Consider the following 17,190-nt stretch of genomic DNA (forward strand, 5'->3'; position numbering starts at 1 on the left):
CGATCGAAATCGTCCGGTGAGAAATGATCACATTCTCGACTGTCTCCATACCGTATTAACACGTTCCGTGCCGAGCTTTTTTTACTCGAATCTTCACACTTTGATATTTTACTAAAACTTGATGTATTACGTGCAATTATTAATTCTCGTACACATAACAACGTAACAAAAACTTATCAACGCCCATTCTTGCGGTGGAAATTGATTCTTCGGTTCTAAATTTCTTGTAAACAATTTGTTCAGTTCACTAAGTAAACATGCAAGCGTGTACCATCGATGGTACACGTGGCACGGAACGTGTTAAAAAAATAAAACGTACCGTCGCCGGCCGAATGTCCGGATTCATATTATTATTTTATAATTACTGAAATCGTAAAGCTGTTTTCATTGGAAATTATCGAATATATTTTCTTATTCGGGCACACGATATTATACGAATTGTGGAAAAATTGAGTAGATACATTCAATCTTATAATTTGTATAAGGCAACGAACCTCGGTACGTTTAGTGTTAATTTTGCACTCGGAAAATTTTCCTAGATTATTGGCACTTCGTATCTATTTGCGAAATGGTAACTGACGCTTCAAATCAAATATAAAATCGTATATCGTCGAAAGTTACACAGTGGTGTGCATTGTTATAAAATACGAGTAACTTTTAAACTGCTTTTAATATCTAAACGAAAACTTAACAAAATATTGTATATTTGTATATTTCTATTATTTTTAACGTAGTAATATTTAAATGATATTTTCTTAGCTTTTTTGTAAATATACAAGATATCCCAGTTAAAAAGGCCATCTACAATGCTGTAAACAATTAGAAACTCTAAAATAACTTTTACATTTTTACTGATAATTTAAACGGAAACAAAAAGAATTACATTTCTATATTTTTATTTCGTATTATTTCTAATATTCAAATATAAAAAATATGATGTTCTGTTAAGTTTGTCTTTAAATATCACTCTGAAAATATAAAAGTTACTTTAAGTCTATAATTATTCAATCCACCATACTGTATTTGAATTCAATTTGGTGTGAGATTGTATCGTCACAGATTTTATGCAACAAAAACAATTAGTCTTACAAGTACCATAATTCCAAGCAGTCTTGTTAAGTACACAGAGTTAACCTAATGTGAAATATTAAATTCATATCTCGACGGAACCGGGACGAAAAAGGCTTGCGTATTTCAAAATTGTACGAAAAAACGTACCGCAAGTACATCGTTTGTGTGGAAAGCATTCTCTACTGAATAGATTTGAAGAGCATAAAACGATGTCTGTGCTGCGAACGTTTTAAATGCTTCGTCAAGATCGCTCCAGATCCGATATTTTATCTTTACTGATCAGAATCACGCTTGATCCCATCACAGACATCCTCAAGCCCGTCAATGTCATAAATTCCCGCTATATCCAGACTTTTTTACGTTTACCGCTGGAGGGCTTTCAGATTCTATTCCCGCGAGTTCTCGCGCGCAGTCAACGCGATTTCTATATATAGATCTTTTGTTCCACTACTTTTGAATGTCCCTACACTAGATATGGCCCGCATACTTCATACCGTGCTACCTTGGCTGTGCGAAAAACAAAGAGCACCCGCTTTTCCATCTTTTAAATGTAATGAGGAGAGCCCGAGGACAAAAGATTGAAAGTAGTGGCGGGATAACTAGCCGGCGACCTTGAAATTTGCTCCAACAATGCGACGAAGGAGAATGTTTGAATAATTCTCGCTGTTTAGGCCATCGTGGGCTGTGCATATGGGTGGCGAGATTAAACGATGGAATTCTTTACAAATGTCACTGTGAATTCTTTTCGAATTACTTGAGGGCGCAATTCCGTTTTTATTCCGCAATGTACCAATCAGAGAATGATGGATAAGCGGTAAAGATTAACGAATAAAATAATATTCGACGTTATCGAATAAATATCGAATCGATATTTATTGCCACTTGGCAACACTTTATCCGAATAAGATTTTATTCGAATGAAATTTCATTCGAATAAGAAGTCGATTTGTTATTCGAATAGGAAGTTATTCGTACAAGAGGTAATTCGGAAAATAATCGATTTGAATAAAAACGATAAAACATGTACAGAGAGCGTCTTTCATTTCGCTTACCAATATAAGCTATTACATTTCACATTTTACATTATCAAAATAAAACATTTATTTCATGCTTTAATGAAATGTTACGCCCTATTTGAAATACTATTTTATCCGTGTTGCAAAGAATCTATTATTTCAAATAGTATTCCAAATATTTCCTCTATAAATAGTACCCAGCTCTGCTCGCAACGCATCTTTCCATTTGCGTAATTATTATAAACATTTATCCGATAAGATAAACGTCGACACGCCGACCGCAAAACCAATCCGCCAAATGTGCTCGTCCGAACAAACAGCAAAGACTCTCGAGGATGAAAAAGGAAACAAGTAACAACAAAAAGTAATCCAGCAGGAGGGAAACCAGTGGATTACCGATCGGGCGCAGCTTTCATTACGTTAGATTTCCGATGTTCCCTCGGTTCTCAACATTTCGTTCATCTTCCGGGATCGCGGAGAATTGTTTCGAGCGGCGGTATAAAAAACAAACGGGACAAAAGTACCGAAGTTTTACGACTGGTACGTGATACCGTCGGATTTCTCTCCAAGGAGAACGCGTGGCTCGCGTTCGGAATACCCGATGGTGATTGTAGGCGCCGAGGTAGAGAGGGAGAGAGAGAGAGAGAGAGAGAGAGAGGGAGTAAAAAAGAGACAGAGAGAGGAAAAAGAAAGAGAGAGAGAGAGAGAGGGAGTAAAAAAGAGAGAGAGAGCGGAAAAGAAAGAGAGAGAGAGAGAGGGAGTAAAAAAGAGACAGAGAGAGCGGAAAAGAAAGAGAGAGAGAGAGAGAGAGAGAGAGAGAGGGAGTAAAAAAGAGACAGAGAGAGCGGAAAAGAAAGAGAGAGAGAGAGAGAGAGGGAGTAAAAAAGAGACAGAGAGAGCGGAAAAGAAAGAGAGAGAGAGAGAGAGAGGGAGTAAAAAAGAGACAGAGAGAGCGGAAAAGAAAGAGAGAGAGAGAGATTTCTAGAGGAGATAAATAAATATCTAGAAAATAAATTTAATGTACATAAATAAATTGATACGAATGAACTAAAATTAAGTAAATTTATAATAAACGAAGAAGAGAGAGAAAAAGGAAGGGGCAAGAAGAAGAAGTAGAGATAGATAAAGAAGGGTGTAGTCGACATAATGTTTAATCGAATAAACTAGCAATCCCGCATGAACCATGCAGTTCGCCTTGATCCTGAGTCACTTACAACGAAAATTGATACCCACGCGTCGATCGTATTGCTGCGGCATCGCGGCGCCTCGCGCTGAGAATTTCATGTTCGCCCTCGGCAATGGGTCTGTGCCCGGTTTTCACAGTAGGTCACGATACAACATCGTAAAAGCGAAACAAACGGCTCGCTGGCCGGCCGGTTAAAAGGCTGGAGCACCGACGTTAACTTTTCGACTGAATGGAGAACGGGGTACGAGCGAAACCGCGTTACCCGCAGCGGCCGGCCGGCTACAAAAGTCTAGTAAGAGCCCTCCGATTTGAAACGGACTGGCATCAAACGGGGCCCCGTCCGCGGACACGTAAAACAGAAATGATGGAACGAACGATCTCTAACGGTCGACGTAAAACCATCTTCAGGCCTTTCGGTCTTGTGTCCTCTCTTCTCCTCCTATCTCTTTCTTTCTTTCCTTTCTTCTTTCTTCCGTTCGTTCTTACTCTCCGCGAATGGTACTCGTTCGATACACGCCGTTGCGGATAAACTTATCCTACGAGAGCTTCTCAGGCGAAGTTACCGCTGGTACTCGAGACTCGCCGAGGAAAATTGCGGGTCGAAGAACAATATTGGAAGGAAATTGTTCCTTTGATCTGCACGACGAAAGAAGTCCGAGTCCGCGCAGAACAAATGCGGTCTGCTTTTAAAAAGAGAGACCCAGAGGTGCGCCAGTCACAATACTTGTCCGCGCCACTCCTGCTGTTTACGTGTTATCATTTTGGAGTGCTTCGAATTCGGTGGACAGTTATTATGAACATCGGGTTGTTCGAGGCATTTTTTAATGTACAATATCGGACGAATGCGAGTGTTTTCACGCGTGAATGTCACGCTACCGTTCAGCTTGCATTATGAACGGTTTTTGCTTTCAGCGGTCATTTTGGTTTGATAAACACGGTGATTGAAAGGAAGCCAACACATGCATTATTTGTACGTCAATTTAAAATAGCACGCGATGCTATCGAAACTCTGTAGAACTCGGTTTGTATGGACCTGTCGATTGGTTTGGAACAAGTTGTTTTATGTAAGCGGGTGGATCACGTTTACAGTGATCTGTAAAAATGAATACACATCATTTAAAACGAAATAACTTTTTTAAAATTCGTCACAATTATTTGAAGTTTTTTGTGATGGTAGAAGAACCGGTTTACTAGACAATGTCTAGACAAAGATTTTGCAAAAATCGTAATTGGTTGGAATTATACCAATCGGTCTTAATATAATAAATATAACTATCATAATAATCTGTAACAATGCAGGTTCAAATTATTTTGTAGGAAAAGAAACAATTTCTTAAACAATGTTCGTCTCTCTGCATATGTCATATTGTTGTTTACGACATAGCCTCTTTTACAATCTTATTATGTATTGCCAACGTCATACTTTGACAAAAGAATTTTTTCAAAATTCTGTATTTTTTTCATTTATTCTGAGTGTTGTATGAGTATGAATTCTGCGAATACTTGTGTATAATTATTTCATAAGCTGAGTTTATTCATTCAATTTATTATTTTCAATTGATTAAAATGATTACAAAATATCAATGTATTATTCTCAACTTATTGAAATGATTACAAAATGCCAATGTATTATTCTCAATTTAATAAAATTATTACAAAATGCTAATGTATTATTCTCAACTTATTAAAATATTATTACAACATATCGATGTATTATTTTCAATTTATTAAAATTATTACTGAAACAAACAACTTGATATTTGTTCCTATTTCTAGTAGTTGATACAAACAATTTTTATTTTGCATCAAGATCCTTGTCATTAACGATCCAACGAAAGTCCTAGTTTTCGCCAGATAAACTCATTTTTCAGATCACCGTACCAACATCTTTAATTACTCAAGTAACTCAAACAAAATCGCCCTTAGCAAATACATCGGGGAACAGGGTCGCCCAGATACCGATCTTATTGGCGCAATAACAATGAGTCCTCCAGTCCCTCGCGAACTCGACAACAACACTGACGAAACGACGTAATTGTTTTCGCAAAGGGTGCAGCTCATAGCCGCAAACCTCTCACGCTGTTGGATCGCTATCAGCGTGTCTTCGGATTCTTACTGGATCTACCAACAGGCGGCAGACTGACGAAACGTCGCCATCGCCATTCGAAAGGACCTACATAGGTACCTATAATCCCAGTTCGCTATTAGATAAGTATCTAACAGCCCCGAGACCCTTGACAAAGCCCTAACCGCTGATTGACGAAACATCGGAACTACTTCCTGCAAGGATGAGACCCACAAAGTGACCGTGCAATCGCAACCGTGTAAATCTTCGACCATTTTCGAAAATCACAGACTCCTAGACTACCAAATTGGATTTATTTCCTGAGAACAGCTAACGACGATAATAGTCGGACGCCTTTTAACTTAACTGTTTCTGACGAATATACTGCTGCTCTTAGTTAAAATGTCTTACCTACTAATTTGCTAGTTTCAAGGATGTTCAAAAATATTTTTAAACGAAGCTAGAATATTCTCTATACATTATAGAATTCCAGATATAACACCATTTATTTGTTTTCACTTATTTAAACATGATTCTCGTTATGCGTAAGCATTCGCTGTTTAAATTGCAATTTTAGTGAAAACTAAACTGTATTCGTACATTTTAAAATGTTTGGAATATTTGGAGGCCAAGGCGAAATAAAGCAGAAAAATAAAAAGATATAAATAGTTATTATAAAAAGCTAATCTACTCGCGTCATCGCTTACATTTTGCGACACATTTCAGGTACACACTTTTCAAAGAGATTGTAACAGCTAACTGATTAAAACGTAACAACTTTCTTGAAATATAAACAAATGAATGAATTTTTTTGAGATGTTAGACCGATTAATTTATTAGGCAGTGAGAACACAAATTTCTGTAAGAATTAGAATTGAATGAAATAACAAAAAGAAAAAAAATGGGAGTACTAAAAATTATTAATACGTGTTGCTTTATAAGAATGACACAAATTTATTTAGCATATTCGTTATTTTTATTATCACGTATACCGGATTTAACACTATGATTACGGAACTTAAAATGCAAATATTTTATTTCCCTTTATAGGGAAATTTTTAGCAATTTTTAATGTGATATTTGTCCAAAGTAACAAATGTATTAAGTAAATTCCTCATAAATCTATCTTCATAATTTTAACAAATTTAAACCTAGTGTTAAGAAATTTTTTCACTCCACCCTACGAACAACAATTTAAAAAAAAAAAGAAAAGATGCGAAATCGGTCATTTTAACCTTCACAACAGGTTTATTGTTACCATTAAACGATGAATTTTTTTCAGCAGAAGCAGAACAAAAGAAAATCGTAAATAATAAACGTATAGCATAAGCGATATATGTTCTGTCGCGACGACTTCCAATTAAATCGAAATGTTCGTATCTTCAAAACAAAACGATGTTTTGAACGTGCTCAAAATCGTTTTGGTAAATAAATGGAGCAAACGTTCCGCTAAATCACACGCCGAACGTTTCATTACCACGGGTCGAGCATTAAACGGCAAGCAATTAATGCGAAAATACACTAGCTGACTATAAATATTCGCAAAAACACTTAAAATCAATTTATCCTTTTTGCAGCTCCTTTCACACGTCCCCCCTCTCCCCGCTGATCTCTCCCTTCTCGCTTCCTTTCTCCCCTCAATTAATACGTATTCTCGACGCAGCCAGTTGTCGCGCAATAAACCTCCGACTTTACAATCACCGTTTTATGACGCGATTAAACATTTGCAAGTGAAACGCGGCCGAGCTGCGTCTCCAGTGCTCATCAGTTTTATCAACCTTGCGGAACTTCATCCGCAAGAAATCATCCGCGTGATACAGACACGGACTCATACCAGTATTACACCGGTATTTTTCAGTTGTACCTTCGTAACCTTAATAGAAACCGAAATATCGAAATTACCGGAATGCGAAAATACCGGAATTTCTTATCTTTTTCTCAATTTCTTATTTTATTAGAGCAAGATTTCCAAAATCTTTTTAATTAACACGTTCCCTGCCGCGTGGGGCGTATACGCCCCACGCTGAACTCTCCGTTCAAGCCATTTGGTATTATCATTGTAAAATGAAGAATTTTTTAAAAATTCATTATGCAGTCAATTATGGACATCTTAATACTATTGCTGATGCCCTCATTTAATCGTGGGGCGTATACGCCCCACGCGGCGTGATGGGCAATTTTTCTTTACTGTAACTTGTTTTAACTGCATTTCTCTTATTCCGATCAGTCATTTATTCGCGTGTCGTTGACACAATACTTACTGCTTCACTGAAGCTGGGATTGATTTATAGTTCTATAGTACTGTAAAAGTTGTAACATTCTGCGATAGTTGTGTGGATAAACCACACTTATGTTTGCCATGTTTTAACAAAGTTCATCGTAACATCCCTTTGTAATCGCATACAAACTTGAATTTAACTAAAATGTTATATTTTAAACTAATATAGGCATGATAAAAAGAATTATATGTGAGGATGCAACTCGCTTGGCATAATAATGATCAGCCAGGTATTTGTTAAAGTAATTCCTAGAAAAATAAATTTATTGGTTTGCTGTGTTATGCATGTTAAACTATACAACCTTTCCTTGATAATTATGATTTTTGCACTATTTTAATTATTGTAAAGCATACGCCAGAAACAAAATAATACAAATGTAAAGCGTGGGGCGCATACGCCCCACGCGGCTTGAACGGAAAGTCTTCAAAAAACGGTCTGGCAGGGAACGTGTTAAAGATTTAAAACCGAGATGATGGTGAAATAACTTGCGAAATACGGGGCACAAAGATAACAGGCACAGAAATATGGACAGATACAGAAACATAGGGCTCAGAATTATGCGCGGAGCCTCTGAAAGGACACTGAATTAGGGCTAAAAACACCGTTTTTCATTTCATTAAAAACATGATTAAATCACTGACTTTTGTTACGCAAAAAAGATATTTTTAAAACTAGAAATGTCTGAAAAATACAAATTACAGTACCTAATGACAACTTTGACAAAGCAAAAATTGTCTTGAAGGCACAGAAATTGGTACATCTGCTCTACATACCACAGTCTATTACTATCGCACAACCTTTTTAATTTCAATAAAATAGTAGCAATAATACTACACATATTTTCCGAACCAATGACATTTCGCAATAAACGACTTAGTATTTTTACATAGAAAACAGCGAGTTGCATCGATTGGTGCAACGAAAAATATGTGATTCCATTCAAAACAATTAAATCGACTTTAATATCTTCTTTGCGCGTTTACTTAAAAAAAAATCTTACCAACATCTGATTAATATGCCCCCCCTCCCGAAATCGTCCAACATTTATTTGAAACATTTTTCAGTATTGTCAACGGTTTGCCAGATGTTTGACTGGATCGATTTAAATGGGTCACGCTCTGTATGTGAACAGTTAGCGTTCCTAGATTATCTGGCGGATGGTTACCCAGCCGTCCCTGTAGCAACAAAAAGGGAAAAGTAATCGGTCGACCGGATACAGGAAAAATCGGTTCGGTCGTTTCACGTTTAAACGGATTCGGTTTGATCCGGCCTCTTTCTCCGTTACCGCGGGCCATTTTTACCTTTGTGGGCGGAGGCCTTGGGGGCGAGATGAAACGATGAAGGGACGAGGGGGATGGATTCGCTTTCGCCACGGTTTATTGTGCGAGCTAGAAGAAACATCTCGCATTGTCCGGGCTAGCTGGCGCGGCTCCCTTTTTCCCCGGAGAAAAGAAATACATTCGGTCTGTTCTCTAATCGACCTTGACCGTGGATTGCTCGATATCAACGACAATGGCGGCTGCAGCCGCGGCGGAACCGACGTTCGCGGCCAGACTCCTTCTCTCCCGCGTCTTTTCGGCTTTATGCCTGCGCCTTTACACACACGGCCCACACGTCGACCTGATCGCATTTCAACGGATCGAACGTTGATAAATCACGTAGCCGACGAGCGGAATGAACCGTGAGAATTCGGTGATTTAGACGACTCACGTGTTACCTTGAGAACGAGATACCACTCGAATGGAGTACGTAGCTGTGACGCAATGATCCTCGCCGCTTTTAGCTGCAGCGCTCGTGGGCTTGAAAGAGGAGCGGAACGTGGAAATCACTTTTGGAATGACGCTGAGTGCACCGCGTGTTATAGCTGCCGTCGCGATCCTTATGGCGCTCTCTTATCCGCTTGGTAATTCGGTCGCGAGAAACGCAGCAGCAGCAAAAACTGATTGCTGAACTCCGAATCGTGTGTACCGATCCACTTCGGGGCAAAAGGATAGGACACTTTAAAATTAACGCGATTTTGATTTATTTAACGTTACAACCAAAGCTTTGCTTTTACATAAACTTGCACGATACAGAGCACTATGGTAAAATTGTAACAGGAAAAATGACTAACAGGATGAATTTGTTCCTTTAATAATAAAAATGTATGTCAATTACTCTCGTGATTCAAATAATTAGCGATTGAATTAACTTAAAGATTTGTATTTCGTAATTGAATTGCGATCTAATTAAATCAAATTGTAACTGAATTGCGTAATTGAATTATAACGTAATTGAATTATAACGTAATTGAATTAGCACAATGAGAAGAAGATAACGTACAGCTATTCTTGAATACTTCGAATCTTCTTTCGTCATGAATCCACAAAATCCACAGTCTAATAATGAAAATAATTTTAATCACGGATCGAAATGAACAACTATTTTCAGTTTCCACAGAAATGGAACGGATATTTTCGAGTCTGAACAATAGAAATTTCTTGAAAACAAGTTATCTTAGAACGTGTATATAAAAAAGATTCCAAGAAAGAAACACACACACCGTCCGAACTGTGAATTCTTTACATAAATCTGATGAGCGTTCATACACACCCTGTTCAGTATTTTTGACGACTAAAAAGAGGATTTTTCTTTTTAGATATCGATAAAAGAAATATTTGTATCCGTTATAGTTCAATTTGTATTCTTATGTTTCATAAGTGCGCTTTCAGCTAAAATAAACGTCTTTTTATCTGTCTCAGCGGAATGTATAATGTGCAAACATTTTTTTTTTAAGTGGTTTCAAGGAAGAAATAATCCGAATAATAATTTTGTTGGTCAAGTCTCTTAGTTTTTTATACTCACATTATTTTTTCAGTTCCTTATGGTCAGATCATCTGTTCTTAATTTCTTATGACTAGGTCATTTTCCTTCGGTTCTTTATTATGATTAGATTTTTGTTCTTCAGCTCTTTTATGCGACTTGGTATTTTATCTACGGAAAATTTGTACGTTTTCACTGCATTTAGTAACGAACGAGAAGACAGAATCATGGCCTTCGAATGACCTTGAACACGAACAATGTCGTGAAATTGTTGGGTTCTGCCGCGGCCGAAAACAACGGTGGATCGTATAATTAATACTTGCGTTGCAATTCCGCACAAAACAACTGAGAGTGTGGCAAACTGTAATTACTCGTGACAGAATGTGTATCACTGCTTCGAACGCGTTTGATAACTGTAGGCAGTAAGTTCAAATATTATCCCAGCAATTTCACGCGTTTCTCGCTTCCGAAGTCCTCTGAAGATCGTTTCAAGATTTCCATTTAGGCATATTCAAATGTATTAAAAAATAAAATTAACGTACCATAAAAATCTATTTCAGATTGATCTTTCTTTGAAAGTATTGAAATTGTGCATTGACATTTTTTAGATCATTACAAACGAAGGAGACATTTGGGTGACCTAATTTTGGCCAAGATACCGTAATGTTGCATGAGTGTTAGAATTTAACGGAATTTGACGAGATTTTTGCTTGATTTTGAAATTGATAAAAATCGTACATATGTACAGTGAACAGATATTTGTTTAGTTACATACTACGCAAATAAGTAAATTAATACATTCTTTCGTTATTCATTCGATTAGAGTAGATAATACTTCAGATTAAAGTCTAATACTCTCGCGACTACAATCCTGAAGGTTGTAAATTTAAATCCAGGCCTGTTCTCAGTAATACAGTTTGTTAAACTGCATACGGTTTTTTACACTAATTGTCCGAAAAAATTTAATTTTGAATACGAATTAAGCGGACAATGTTAATTAAATTTGTAATTAAGCTCCGAACAATTTGGACGAAATTCCACACCTTTATGCGCTGCTGCACACGTTGGCAGCTTTAATAAAATATCTCTGCCATATTTATCTGCCCGCGGGAAGCTTTTAAAACTAGTTTGGTTACAAACACGAAACCGAAGCGATGTATCACTTGAAGTCTGGAGAAATATGGTTGTCACTTGCAGCACTTTCGAAAAATTAACCAAATATTTGTACCGTGTACACCGTGAAAAATGTACTGGCATTGCGTATAAGAGAAAATAAATTATTACAACTTGTAAATTCGCGGGAAGAGCAAACTGCGACTGTGTACGACCACGTATTTCTGGATCAAAATTCGTGTGAAACGTACAGCCCGACGGTAGCGCAGCTGAAATATACACTATTGATTCAACCGTGTGACGTTGAATTTAACAGTCAAGCAAAAGGCTTTCCTAGAAACACCGCAAAGCTACTTGTATTTATTGAAACAGAAATTGAAATTAATTATGAACTGCATCCATGATCACTTACATTATTTATCATTATCGTCATTTGAATAATACTTATATCGGTGTGTTATTATTACAAGAAAATGAACACCAGAACTACCAAATCAGTCAAAATGATTAATTTCCGATTTTTCCTTTTACGGATATTGAAATTATCAAAATTTTCTGATTTTTTCTCTCAGAGCTACTGAAATCATAGAAACCTTCCGGATTTTTTTTCTTTTACAGATATCGGAATTGTAAAAATTACGAAGAAATTGTAAAAAATCCTATAGAAACTATAAATGTTATAGAAGCACTATATAATATTTATTAACCTCAACTATTTCTTTTTCAATAGAAAAGAAACTGTTACTTAAAATTAATTAAAATTGAAAAATTCGAGGAAATATGTTGGTAAAATGAGCGAACCTTTCGGAGTAATATTATGGTTCAAAACAAATACGGATCAATAATTACAGAGATTACTTTCTCAGTTTAATCCGAGTTGCTTGTAGTTTTGTTCCTTTTAACTGTTTTCCAAATAAATAGAAAAATGTCTGAGGTGGATGTCAGCACTATGCGTGCTTATTTTGAAGCAGATGTACATATTTATACACATTTACATATACAGTACAATGGTAAACTTCATATAGTAAACTATTTAATATTTATGTATCTGTGAATGTATTTAATTCACGTTCGTTAAGAGTTGGTTTATTCATCAGCGTTATCAATGAAACATTAAAATGTCTTCACGGTGACAATGGAAATAAAAATTAATGAAGGCCACTGTTGATAACAATATAAAACTACTTCATTAACGTAACTATGATTCATTATCCTTTCGACTCAAACGAGAAGGCGTAGTAGAAGAAACATCTACTTTTATATCTGTATAATAAATCACATAAAAATCATGGCAGATCAAATTTTTCATAAAATACCACAAATTTAACAATACAGCGTAAATATTATAATTGAATAATAATACAGTGCGAAACGTTAATGCGGCAAAGACAAAGAGTAGAGACGATCCTCTTTCGGAAGAATGAAAATTAATGAAAATAACATAATGAAATTCCTGCGGCCTACTCAGCGAGCAACCAATGAACACAAATAAAACGGAAATTAACAGAGAACAATTAGCATTCGCTATGCGACAAAATTTGACCGAGTCGATAAGCGATGATCGTTTAAAGGCAATTTACCCTATGACGGTGGGATCTGGGTCTATTTTTGACACAGAGAACGTGAATCGTCCTTTAATTACTCAATATTCGATAATCAAACTAAATAAATCGCTGTTACACTAGGAACAACAGAAAAGCTAATAAGAAGGCTGCGGATCTTTATGCATTTATAAAATGTGTACATTTTTAAATCAACCAGTTAACTGTTCCGACATCTTTGAAAAGTGTGCATCTAAAATGTGTCTCCTAAAGAGAAGAACAACAATTTGTTCACACCGTACACAACGTTTTTTATACTAATTATTTACATTAATTATTTGTTCGTCTCCTTTCGTCTTGGCCTCCGAATATTCAAAACATCTTAAAACACGACTATACCATGACGATTATTCTCGTTAAAAACAGCTAACCGGTTAACAAATTTTAATAGCATTTTCACTTTATTTTCACAATGTGTAAATCTTTCAGTTGACGAAGAAAAGTTTCCTTCCATTCTAATTTCCGTTAAATCACGTGTTTGCACGAAAATCGGTCTACAAATAAATCTGCAAGAAACAACTTTCGAAAATATGTTGAAGAATTGATAAAGCTCGGAACAGACACAAATATTATCAATTGTACGTATCGCCATGAAAATAGCTTGTCGTCCGAGGGTTGATACCGATGGAAAACATTTAATATTTTCCTGTACGCGAAATAATATTAGCGAAAGATTAAATAAGTCGGCGACAGAATATCGAAGCTATCGGCGGTCGCAGAAAGTCGGCGTCATGCTCGCCAGCGGAATAGTAACCTCGCCGTGAATTCCAATTTGCGCGATTAATTGTAACGAAACTAACCTCCTCGGGGCCGCAATTCTCCGCGGAAAACATTTTTTAATTGAAAACTCGCCGACAGCGTACCGGAACGCAGGTACGTATTTGATTTTGTTTTTTTTTAATGAATAACAGCGCGACCGCGTTTCGAACCGAATAATCGTGACCGCGGTAAACTTTTATATAATCATCGCAGAATCATTGCTAACACGCGAGAAAATTAATTTTAGCTCTACCGTGTTATATGTGTACGCGTTCCAAAGTTTCGCAGTTATATTTCTGATACAGTCTTATTCCGAGGATAAATAATTTTCAGCACCACAGACACGATCGATCAACATCGGCAAATGGAATTAGAACATGATAGTGTCAAATATATTCCTTTCGGGATATGAAAGAATTTGGTGCCGTTTAATTTGGCAAACGTGAAACATTTGATCAGAAGCATGATGCTATATATCATTTTACACATGAAATTTTTCTTAACCGTTTTTAACTTTTGTTTTCGACATTAGATAATATATTGCTGACAATATTAATTTTGTTCGTTAGAATTACAATACTTGTATGAAATAATTGATCAATTAAAACTCGTGTTGTGACTCCTGTTTCTCGCTCAATAATTTCAGCTTCTGCTTTATTAAAAACAGGATCATATGGTTTATTACAAATAATAAATATATGCATTTTCTTCTATCTTTTATAATTATCATTTAGGGTTAGTTGTTTATAGATCGTTTGATTGTATCATTATAAGATTATTATCTTTACGTTAATTGGATGTAAAAGTTTTAGTAGCATATTCGTTAGTAGTGCATATGGGAATATTAATTTGCAGTATATTAACATTTCATAAAATATGTATTTCTGGCGGATGTATGTATTACTATAATTACTGATGGATTATGTTCATCTGGATTATTCTGTCTAGTTAATTTTAATTATCAAGAGAGTAACAGACGATTAATACGTGTTAATTTCCCACGAGAGAAGTAGGAAATGACACAGTAAAGTAAAACTGTTACTAATTAGCCGAATCACGAACGCATTCGAGATCAGAGGCGCAGTTTCATTAGAATAACTGTGAAATGAGAAAGTAATTGATTCTGAACGGCTAAGGAATTCTATTGGCCATCTTCGGCGATCCTGATGAGGTCTCCATGCAAATGACGAGCCAATGGCGGTCTATGTATAGTCAATAACTTCGCCGACCCTTGGGCGGAAAGAATGAAAAGATTGACCCTGGCGAAATAACGGGACAATTCAATGTCCCGGGCAATTCTGTCTTCTCTTTATTTTGCGGCCGACGAGTCCCGCGATAATAAATCTTCATGCGGCGTGAACGAGGAGCAATCGATATCGGCAGCAATTAATCGCAAAAGGAAGGCTGAACGAAAATAGCGAAGAAGAGGCGCGCATAATCGGCGCGAATCCTCGTGCACAAATATTTGCATCTATTTAACGGTCTATCAATGCCACTGAATTTTGGATGGCCGTGATATATTTCTAGCTGCGAATAGGTCGGGTCAATCTATTTTATCCCCGCGCCGTTACACATATTCGGAGGGGTCGAACTAGAGTTGTAAATCGAGTTCGATCGTCCAATTGTACCGTATACCACTAACTACTCGAATATTATCATTACGAACCGCTTCGGAGCAGTTAGTTTTAATTTATCGGTTTCGAATATCTGCCATCGTCGTTTGGTTTGAAGCAGTCTCTTCTTTTCTTTCATCGAGGTTTTGTTAAATGAATTCCCTCGCGGGAACGACGAACATAACACAAAGCTTTCAATTCTGTAAACATGACAACATACAACTTTGAGTGATGACGCGAATTATAACATACTTCGGATTTTTACAAACTGCTCGTTGATTCCGCCGATTTTTCAATTCTTGTGGAACTGATTGAATCAAATAACCGCTGAATATTATAATTTTGATCGATTGGAATTGGAGTTAAGAGAGCATCAATTTTAATAGACTGAGCAAAAAAGTCTTACACATTTATGACAACGTGCGAAAGAAAGATAATCATATCGGTGCTAAGTCAAATTTATATGAAAAATATTTGAAACACTAGTAGTCGTCATTTTACAGTTTCTAAATAAAGCAGTAATGATAATAGGAAGTAAAATTTCTCTGTTCTTAATTTGACAATCTAAAAATCCAAAATATGAAATAGAATTTTTTAATATAGGATTACAAACAGGGTTCAGAATATTTCTTAATAATGAACATAGAAGAGAAAATTCATAAGCGTGATTATTTATACGTGGATAACGAAATGCATTATTAAAAGTTCTCTACTTTATTTCATATTTCTTTACTTTATGTTCGTCAGTTTTCTACTTCATGATCCTTCGAATTGCATCTTGCAAACTGCATCATCTACGAATTTTTGTTCGCCCTATCCAAAGAGAGTATTGTCGATAGACAGTATAAAACAATTCGACAGTTGTCGGAAAGTAAGGAACTATTTGTAACAACAAGGGAACGGATACCGCCGGTACATTAATATTTTGCATCAGAAAATAAATGACAATACAATACAATACATATAAAATACAATACATTTTCTGCATCCTCTAACTAAAACAACGTTGTTAGATCTTTTACTTTCAGAAGCGGGCATACAATATAAAATAATATAGACCGCTTGCTATTCGAAATAATATTTCAAGCATCTCTGCAATTAACCGGCCATTAATTTCTCAACAACCGAACATTTGGAATAATTCGGGATTGAAACTGTTCGAGATTCAAGCAGCTCGAGCATTTGAATTTTTCCAGTTCTAGTCCGAACGCCGTCTGGTTCGCAGATTTAATAATACTTAGACGGGAAACAAAAGCTGAATCGATAAGAGACAAAGAGAGGGGAGGTGGGGGGTCCAGGGCACACGTAACGCAGGGCGAACCCACAAAGCTCTTATATTCCGCGCGTAATGCGATTGGTGCCAATTAAACAGGCTCGTTAGAGAGGCCGCAGGGAGTGCACTATGCGGAGGAGTCGCGACTTTGTAAAAATTCTGCTGCCATCCGGCCGACTTAAAGCGCGTGGAGAACGCTCGCGATACAATTAATTCGCGCATAGAGTCGCGAGCGAGAGGAGCGAGCCCGGGCACAAAACGAAATGCGACGAAAACAGGAGGAAAAAGTTATGCGACCCGGCGGCTGGCGCAGGCCTCTCCCACAAAATCGAGATTAATTAGCCTCTTGCAGCATTAACTAGATCGCGGACCTTTATGCGATATCTCCAAAAATGCCCGATTTAAATAATAT

At 36.6% G+C, this 17,190-nt stretch overlaps 1 protein-coding gene across 2 annotated transcripts in view; it reads right to left on the bottom strand.

The window, feature by feature from the left end:
• The window catches only part of UBL3 (ubiquitin like 3), a 274,931-nt gene that overhangs the window by 256,322 nt on the left and 1,419 nt on the right, over positions 1-17,190 (bottom strand). The window lies entirely within an intron of this gene.

This window comes from Megalopta genalis, chromosome 9, assembly GCF_051020955.1.
Source record: "Megalopta genalis isolate 19385.01 chromosome 9, iyMegGena1_principal, whole genome shotgun sequence".
Lineage (NCBI taxonomy): Eukaryota > Metazoa > Arthropoda > Insecta > Hymenoptera > Halictidae > Megalopta > Megalopta genalis.